This window comes from Carica papaya, chromosome 6, assembly GCF_054855325.1.
Source record: "Carica papaya isolate Zhongbai chromosome 6, ASM5485532v1, whole genome shotgun sequence".
Classification (NCBI taxonomy): Eukaryota; Viridiplantae; Streptophyta; class Magnoliopsida; order Brassicales; family Caricaceae; genus Carica; species Carica papaya.
In genome coordinates, this window is record NC_142314.1 from 2684150 (window position 1) to 2694935 (window position 10786).

General features: G+C 39.4%; 1 pseudogene; it reads right to left on the bottom strand.

The window, feature by feature from the left end:
• Positions 1-6871: 6871 nt before the first annotated feature.
• LOC110824747 (exopolygalacturonase-like) lies at positions 6872-8204 on the bottom strand (annotated as a pseudogene).
• Positions 8205-10786: the final 2582 nt, after the last annotated feature.

Sequence of the window (10786 nt, forward strand, 5' to 3'; positions counted from 1 at the left end):
TATGGGCGCCAAAACCATAAACCTCAATACCCCGTCCGGTATGAGGGTGAAACGGGCCGTCCCCATACCCCGTCCGGTATGGGCGCCAAAACCATAAGATCTCCATACCCCGTCCGGCATGTGAGACCACAATCCCGGTAGGGTTCCCTACGGACCCGGTCCGTCCACCATCTCCCAGGATATCTAGTCAGGCTGACCCCCATAATACAATTATCAGTTTACACAATCTTTCATTTTTCCTTTTCCTCAATCAGCATCATCAATTCACATTTAAACAAGCAAATCGTAATTCATACCAAACAGACAACATACAGTATCAGTTTTTCAGTCATTCAACCCATAATTAATAAAAACGTAGTGCATGCACACAAATCTGTAAAATGAACACATCAAACCTCATTTTGCATTTAAAGCTGTAAACAGGCCAAATAACAGTAAATCATCAATCACACTAGACTCGGGCTCCATTAGCAACCTTAAGCAATTTCACACATGCGTTAATTCAAGAAATACTGTTTTATCATTTTGAACTTTAATACCGTGATAGGAAATAGGGTGAGGGGTCCTTACTTGTTTTCGGGATCCGAATACGATTCACAGTGCGCCTGCAGGCTGTCCCTAATTTTCCCCTGAATTTTTCCCGGGGAACTGAAACACGCTAACAGTACCTGCACGGGTTCCAAAAAAATTCCAAATTAGGCCCAGGGCCTCTTTCGGCCCAAATCGCAACTCCGGCACGGCGGCTCCGCCGTGCTCCGGCGACGGCGCCGCCGCTGGCGGCGGCGAGTCGCCTCGGGTTGACTGTTTTCGGCCGCTTTTGGCCGAATTCGGCCACACTCGCATTGGTCCTTGTCAGAAAACAACCCTAGGGCCCTCGGGGGGCCAAAAAATCACGGAAAAACGGAGCTTACCGGCGGCGGCGCTCTCGGGTACGGCGACTCTCCGGCGAAGTTCGTGTTTTGGTGATTTGGCTTCGGTCAACCTGTAGAGAAAAGAATGGTGATCACGGTGATATAAAAATTGCATCGAACGGAGGCCGGGAAGGGCCTCGTCGGAGGCAAAAACCGAGAGGGGGCGCGGCGGTGCCGCTGGGCTTCGGCCGCGTATTCCGGCCGTTTGGCCGGGATTTCGGCTTCGATTTGGCCATAGGAGGAATCAGTGGGGAAAAACGAGTCGGGGGTATGAAATTTACCTCGATCGGCGGTCGGAAATTTCCCCGGTGCGGCGGCGAGTGGCGGCGGGTGGCGGCGGTCGGCCTCTGGTTCGTCTTCTCCGGCGAGCGGCTGGCGGCTAGGGTTTGTGGTCTGGTGTGGAGGTTCTATTTATAACCCCTTGCCTTTTGATCACAGCCGTTCATTTTGTTTTAATCTGGGCCGTTCGTTTTTGATTGAATCTGGGCCGTCCGTGCGATTTGAATCTGGGCCGTCCGATCGCGTGATTGATCTGGGCCGTCGGATCGCACCCACGCGGATCGCCAACGTGGCTCCTTTTGGAGTGACGCGGTCTTGCCACGTGGCAGGCCCTGGTTGGCCGGGACTGCTGACCGGGCCTGCTGACGTGGCTGCTGACGTGGCCGCCTTTTTTTTTTTTTTTTTTTTTTCTTCTCCTTTCCGGGTGCTACAATAATAATAAAAAATTTTTGGGTGTTACACTTTTGCTCTAAGCTCGTATGTGTTGTCTATTTATTTTTCTGTATTATTTAAATTGCTTGTTATTCTAATGTATGATTTAAATTATCACATTCAATTGATTTTTCATTATTAATTGTCTAATTATAATTCTTATCTGATTGACTGAGTTAAAAATAAAGGCTCTGCGTGCATTTATTGGTTATTAAGGTATGAAGTCGTATTGTTTGCATAGATGTCGTTTAATTAATATGTGAATATAATATGAGATATTGGTATGCGCTTGGTGTTTGTTTTTGTTGATAGAAATCTTTATGTGAAAGGCTTACTGAGTATCATGGGAAAGGGTAGATGAACCAAATACATAGGGAACTCTACCGTAAACGTTGTCTCAGTCGGATGGGGCTGGTAAGTCCTATATCGGAAGAATTTGGGAGATATGATTTACCATCATACCAGATGGGGTATCGAGTCAATTGAATGTTTGGCTCTCATCACCGAATGGGGTATGAGGACAATCGGTTAATTGATAAATTTGAATATTTAGTTCATGCGTAATGAGACATCCCTAAAGACCTTCAGGGATACCAGTAAGCAGGTAAGAAAGAAAAATTGTCATTTTTTGTTCACTTGTGCGTGAAATTGAAAAATTATATGAATATTGGTCTTCATAAGTTGATTTTTGGAAAACTCGTAACGATAAGTATTGAATAAACAGTTTTCTTCATGATAAATGAATTTACTCAAATTAAGGGCTCCATTAGTTATTTTGTGATTTTTACCAACTTTTATTTTTTGTATCAGTGATTAGCGTGATATTTTTACTGGGTTAGTATAGCTTATCATTCTATTAACCATTTCAGATCAAGAGGACCAGAATCCAAATTCCGATCAGTAAGAAGATTGTGAGTAGTTTATCTGATGGATTTCTTCAAAAGCTAGTGGAGGCTAACCCCTAATACATTTATCTATTTATTTTAATTTTTTTTTATTTACGAGTCACTGTAGTAGAGACATTTCCGTAACTTTATTAGTCATTCTAATTTACTGTGTAAGAAATGTAAACCCTAATATTATTATTCGCATACGCATTTAAATTATAAATTCATTTTCTTTAAGATCTCAACCCTTTACTGTAACGGCCCCGGAAATTTAAATGGAATATATGTATTAAAAATCTCAAATGCGGAAGCGTAATAAAAATTTTGATTAACATCCCTTACACAATAACCAAAACGTACTCAAAACATGAAGGAACAAACTAACTAAAAAAGATACTCGAAATAAAAACTATAAATATAGCTATAAAGTATTTAGGCGTCCCCTTCGCCGTCTTCCTGCGGAACGGGCTCGGGAACAACGTCTTCCTGATCTGAAATGGTTAAATAAGGGATGAGCTACACCAGCCCAGTAAAGACATCACACTATCTCACCGTCACGGAAGTAAAGGTGGGTAAAAAATAAAAATGACCAATGGAGCATAATTTATAACGAACTCGTTTATTAACATAAAAACCTTTACTGTCCACTTACCTCAGTGAGATCCATGAAAACAACATATGAAAATAATAACCTTATAATATCATGAAATCATACACACTTTATAACATAACATATATCATACCTTTACATTTCAATCATCAGAAAACATATTTCCTCTTTTACCAGCCTACCAGTATCCCTGGAGATCAATTGGGAGTCCCTACTACACGTGAACCATTAACATTTACAACCTGATTCCAGGGCCGTCCCCATACCTCGTCCGGTATGGGCGCCAAAACCATGAACCTCAATACCCCGTCCGGTATGAGGGTAAAACGGGTCGTCTCCATACCCCGTCCGGTATGGGCGCCAAAACACATAAGGTCTCTATACCCCGTCCAGTATGAGAGACCACGTTCCCGGTAGGGTTCCCTACGGGCCCAGTCCGTCCACCATCTCCTAGGATATCTATTCAGGCTGTCCATATTTTTCACTTATCAATTCACATAACCTTTTTGCATTTTTCCTTGATCTCAATCATCCAATCATACACAACATGTAAACCATTAATTGACACCAAACAAGACAACACAGTATCGGGTTAATCATAATATCAACCATAATAAAAAAAACCATGATTCATGCATACGGGACTATAACATAATTACATCAAACATCATGCTGCATTTAATACTAGAAATTAGATCAAACAATAACAGACCAACACTGTATCAGACTCGGGCTCCATTGGCAACCTTAATCAATTATACATCTATAAAGTCACACAGTACAGTTTAATTATTTATTTCGCTTTAATACCATGATAGGAAATAGGGTGAGGGGTCCTTACCTGTTTCGGGGTCTGAATTCGACTTTACAGTGCACCTCCTAACTTTCCTGAATTTTTTTCCAGAAAACTGAAATGCACTACAGGTACCTGCACGTGTCCCAAAAAAAACCCAAATCAGACCTAGGGCCCCTTTTGGCCAATATCAGAATTCCGGCACGGCGGCTCCGCCGTGCTCCGACGTCGGTGCCACCGCTTGCGGCGGTGATTCGCCTCGGATTGGCCGTTTTCGGCTGAATTCGGCCACACTTGCATCGGTCCCTGCGATAAAACAACCCTAGGGCCCTCGGTGGGCCAAAAAATCACGAAAATTCGAAACTTACAAGCGGCGGTGCTCTCGGGTGCAGCGGCTCCTCCGGCGTGAGTCGCGTTTTGATGTTTGGCTCCCATCAATCTGTAGAGAAAAGAATGGTGATCACAGTGGTATAAAATTTGCATCGAACGGAGGTCGGGAAGGGCCTCATCGTAGGCAAAAACAGAGGGGGGGCACGACGGCGCCGCTAGGCTTCGGCTGGATTTTTCGACTGTTTGGCCAGTGGTTTGGCTCCGGTTTGGCCATAGGCGGACTCAGCATCGAAAAATGAGCCAGGGGGAGAAAATTTACCTCGATCGGCGGTCAGAAACTTCCCCGGTGTGACGGCGGGTGGCGGCGGTCGGCTCCTTCAGCGTCTGGTTCTTCTTCTCCGGCGAGGCACTGGCGGCTAGGGTTTTTGTGGTCAGGTGTGGGTGGGGTTATTTATACCCTTTGCCTTTTAATCTCAACCGTCCATCAAGATTAAATCTGCACCGTTCGATCGCGATTTAATTGGGATTAAATCTGGGTCATCCGTGCGCACGTTTGATCTGGGATGTCCGATCGCGCGCACACAGATCGCCCACGTGGCCCGTTCTCTGGTCAGCGTTTCCTTGCCACGCGGCATGTCCTGGTTGGCCGGGGCCGCTGACGTGGTTGCTGACGTGGCACAATTTGTTTAAATTACGTTTTGATCTCCCGGTTTCCGATTTTCTTTTCAAAAACACCCCTATAATCTAATTTTTCACCTTTTTTTCTCAAAATCAATTTCAATTAAATCCAAATAATATTTTTACCCAATTTTATCATTATTATTATTTTTATTTTCATTAAATTTAATTAAATAAAATAATAAATAATAAATAATAAAATAAAATTTTTATTTTACTTGGGTGTTACATTTACATTATAAATTTTTAATTTTTAATATTTAAAATATAATACAGTAATATTTTAAGTGATATATCTTTTAACTTTTGTCTATATCTTTATTTATATAATTTATTACAAGAGCATCTCAATGTGATGTTGCTTGTTTTCATGCACAAAACATGGAAAATGGATTTTGTTATTCACATGGTTTTTGAATCTTGGTCCAAACAAATATATACAATGATAACCCACCTCAACTACAACTATATATTATCAAAAATTTAATCTTAAAGTAACAATAATTTTATCTAAATAAATACATGAATGTAAACATTTTTTTTAACGTAAGTTATGAATATAACAAACTAAATTTATTTATTAAATTATTTTTTAATCTATTTAATGTTATTTTGTTTTAATTGTAATATAATATAAATTCATTTCAAAATAATTGAAACAACATTTTTTATAATTCTAAGTGATACTGATAGAATAAATTATGTCTTGATTTCATACATTATATATTTATATTAAAATAAATTTTATTAAATATTGTAATAATTTTTTTTTTGTTAAATGTGATTCTTTAAAGTATCTCAATATGCTTAAAACAATATTAATTGAATTAAAATGATCACTAAATATAATAATACATTTAATATTTTATTAAAGTTAAGATAATTTAAAATGCATTATTAATAATCTTTCCATTCACTTTAAACTTATAATGAAGTAAATTTAAAAAATATATAAAAAACTAAAGAATATCTACTTATCATACTGAAGAATATCCAAGTTCATGTCATAACGAGATAGGAAGGTGTTATGTGCTTATTGAATGGTTTATTATTACATACACATTTCATGTTATGTGCTCGTTGAATATCCTTAAAGATTGATAGTAACTTTAATAATACCCATGTTGGATTTTTAATTAATAATAGAAAGGAAAAAACGAAATAGAAAATGACATGATATACATACGTTGAAATTAAATTACAAGAAGTATAAATCATTACATGCACAATAAGCATATAGAAGGAGGAAGATACTTTGAATTTCAATGTTTAATACATGCTTTAATTTGAGTTTTAAAAAATAAATAAATAAAATTAAGTTTTCTCATCCATAAAAAAGGAAAAAGTTTTTTATGATTTTGATGATTGACGAAAACTTAATTATTACTAATATTTATTAATTAAAATTTTGAACTAACAAACGCAATATAATTCAATAAAGTAGAAAGAAGCACTGAAGATCACAAGGGTAACAGATGAAGAAAAGCAATTGAAGAGTATATATTTTTATATTTTGTTGTTTATCTTCTATATAATTAAGTATTTCAATTTCGAAAGCTTGAGATATTTTTATTCAAAATTCTCTAATGAATTGATTCGAACAACTTACATGCCTCTATATATATTTAATTTACCCAATGGAATATATTCAAATTTTAACTCATTTTATTATCATTTAAACTCATTTATATATCTAAATATTAAATATTCCACTAATATAAAATCACGATGAGTATTCAAATTTAACTATAAAATATATTTCCACGCTTAAGTAATTATCACAAACTCATATTTAAGATAATTATATATAGGACCAAGTTAAAGCATAAACTTAAGCATAACTTTTACACGTACGAGGATTGAACTTGGCTAAAAGTTCAAACTTCATATTAGAACATGCAAATGTAGCAAGACCTTCGTTTTCATTGTATACGAGGTCAATGTCACTTATCTAAATATTCTCACATGGCAGGGCACTGCTGCAAGCAAAGTTGGTCACCACCTTAGTTGTAGAGGTGCCATGAATATTATTGAAAACAACATCACTAATATTAACAAGTAGGAGACTCTTCAAAAAGAATACAACAACAAAATATATGTGATAAGTATAATCGTAGTTTTAGTTTGAATCAAACAAATTATGTATGGTTGTATGCATCTGTAATTTATACAAATTACGTGGGCAGTACTGTTGATCGATAATGATTTAACTGCTAACATTTTCCATGATAATGTCATCGAAATACAATTTTAACACTGTGGTGGAAGACTAAGTCTTAATTATCACACAATTCATGATGTTCTTAATCGTGCAATTCATAACTGAGATCCCTTTCACAAACTCTTAATTGTTATACTTACCAAGGCTTCCTATGCTTATTCCATAACCAGGTCCACACACCACCTTTGTGATATTCAAGTTTATAGTGTTGTCTCCGATATAAATGCAATCAGCGCCAGTTGAGATTATGGACTCAGTGATGAGGATCTCATTTGATCAACCCAAATGGATGCTATATATATTGGGATTTTCATCTGGCGCCATAATTTTAACATGACGGAAAGTAATGTTTTTGCAACCTAAGATGTTGATATGAAAGTTTTTGCTATTTAGGGAATTTATACAATGGACCATCGCATATGTAAGCATGTTGAACTTTAAACTCTGTTTATTTTTTAAATAACAACAAAAAAGAACCAAAATCTTTTACCAACATTAATAAACACCGTAATTATAATTAAAAATTATATATATGTATAAAGAGAAATTATGTTTGTTTCATATAAGGATGTGAGAATAACTAGCAGTTATATTCAAATATAAATATACTATCATTTATTTTGTAATTTGCAATTTAAGAAACCTAATTAGTCATTTGTAAAAAATTAACAAAATATTCAAAATGGTTAAAGATATGAATAAAAAGCTTAAAATATGAGATTTTTTACATTTTTTGTTATTGTGACAATCATTAATTACCCAAGCAGTAGCACCTTGGCCATCAAAAACTCCCCCACCAAACAAGGCAAAGTAGTCAATATATTGGAAGGTAACCCAATTGCCGACACTTTCAAATTTGTTAACATATTGAGAGGCTAGCAAGTTACCATAAACTTCTAATACGATAGGAGCCTTGCAATGACCTTTTAAAATAACTTGACTTAAGTAATAGTTTTCTTTAGGGATCAAAACTTTGTTAGGTTCAAGAGAAGTGCATGCTGCCTTGCTAGATATTTTTAAATCGAAAAATTTGGTTGAATATCTATCTTGCCTTGTTAATCATTTACGTAATATATCTAGTTAATATCTATCTTTCTATCAGGCTTAGCACCATACAAAGTGTAACGGCCCCGGAAATATTAAAATGAAATGAGTATTTAAATATATCAAATGCGGAAGCGAGATCAAAATTTCAGTTAACATCCCTTACACGAAAAATCAGAAACGTACTTAAAATATAAAAGATTAAACTAACTAAGAGAGAAACTCGAAAATAAAACTATGAGTATGACTACAGAGTCTCTAGGTATCCCCTTCGTCCTCCTCCTGCGGAACGGGCTCGGGAACCATGTCTTCCTGATCTGAAATGGTTAAATAAGGAGTGAGCTACACTAGCCCAGTAAGAACATCACGATATCTCACCGTCACGGAGGTAAAGGTGGGTAGAAAAACACAAAAAGACCAATGGAGCATAATTTACAATAAACTCGTTTATTAACATGAAAACCTTTACCATCCACTTACCTCGGTGGAATTTATGAAAACAATATAAGAAAAATAATAACATTATCACAATCATGGAATAATATAAGCTGTAAAACATAGCACTTATCACGCCTTTTGTAATTCAATCATTATACAACATATCATTTTCTCATTTACCAGCCTACTAGTATCCATAGGGGTCCCTAGGGGTCCCGCTACCCGTTAACCTTTAACATTCATAATCAGTTTCCAGGGCCGTCCCCATACCCCGTCCGGTATGGGCGCCAAAACCATAAGATCTCCATGCCCCGTCCGGCATGTGAGACCACAATCCCGGTAGGGTTCCCTACGGACCCGGTCCGTCCACCATCTCCTAGGATATCTAGTCAGGCTGACCCCATCACACAATTATCAGTCTACACAATATTTCATTTCCCTTTTCCTCAATAAGCATCATCAATTCACATTTAAACAAGCAAATCGTAATTCATGCCGAACAGACAACATACAGTATCAGTTCTTCAGTCATTCAACCCATAATTAATAAAACAGTAATATATGCATTCGAAACTATAAAATGAACACATCAAACCCCATAATGCATTTAAAGCTGTAAAACAGTGTAAAACAGGCCAAATAACAGTAAATCATCAATCACACTAGACTCGGGCTCCATTAGCAACCTTAAGCAATTTCACACATGCGTTAATTCAAGAAATACCGTTTTATCATTTTGAACTTTAATACCGTGATAGGAAATAGGGTGAGGGGTCCTTACTTGTTTTCGGGATCCGAATACGATTCACAGTGCGCCTGCAGGCCGTCCCTAATTTTCCCTGAATTTTTCCCGGGGAACTGAAACACACTAACAGTACCTGCGCGTGTTCCAAAAAAATCCAAATTAGGCCCAGGGCCCCTTTCGGACCAAATCGCAACTCCGGCACGGCGGCTCTGCCGTGCTCCGGCGACGGCACCGCCGTTGGCGGCGGCGAGTCGCCTCGGGTTGGCTGTTTTCGGCCGTTTTCGGCCAAATTCGGCCACACTCGCATTGGTCCTTGTCAGAAAACAACCCTAGGGCCCCCGGGGGGGCCAAAAATCACGGAAAAGCGGAGCTTACCGGCGGCGGCGCTCTCGGGTACGGCGGCTCTCCGGCGAGGTTCGTGTTTTGGTGATTCGGCTTCGGTCAACCTGTAGAGAAAAGAATGGTGATCACGGTGATATAAAAATTGTATCGAACGGAGGCCGGGAAGGACCTCGTCGGAGGCAAAAACCGAGAGGGGCGCGGCAGCGCCGCTGGGTTTCGGCCGCGTATTCCGGCCGTTTGGCCGAGATTTCGGCCTCAATTTGGCCATAGAAGGAATCAGCGGAGAAAAACGAGTCGGAGGTATGAAATTTACCTCGATCGGCGGTCGGAAATTTCCCCGGTGCGGCGGCGGGTGGCGGCGGTCGGCCTCTGGTTCGTCTTCTCCGGCGAGCGGCGGGCGGCTAGGGTTTGTGGTCTGGTGTGGGGGTTCTATTTATAACCCCTTGCCTTTTGATCACGGCCGTTCATTTCGTTTTAATCTGGGCCGTTCGTTTTTTATTGAATCTGGGCCGTCCGTGCGATTGAATCTGGGCCGTCCGTGCGATTGAATCTGGGCCGTCCGATCGCGCGATTGATCTGGGCCGTCCGATCGCACCCACACGGATCGCCAACGTGGCTTCTTTCGGAGTGACGCGGTCTTGCCACGTGGCAGGCCCCGGTTGGCCAGGACTGCTGACCGGGCCTGCTGACGTGGCTGCTGACGTGGCCCCCCCTTTTTTTTTTTTTTTTTTTTCCTCCTTTCCGGGTGCTACAACTCTCCCCCCCATAAAGAAATTTGGTCCCCAAATTTGCCTCATTACTCTTGATCAAACAGATGAGGATATTGGGCCCTAAATTCTGATTCCAGCTCCCAAGTCGCCTCCCTAGGCGTGTGGTTCTGCCACAAGACTTTTACAAATGATATTTCCCGGTTACGGAGTATTCTGCTTTCTCGGTCCGTGATACTGACCGGTACTTCTTCATAAGACAAGTCCTCTCGGAGTGAAAGCGGTTCATGAGCCACGACATGAGAAGGGTCCGGATTGTACTTGCGCAGCATAGATACATGAAACACATTGTGAACCCGGGAGAGCTCA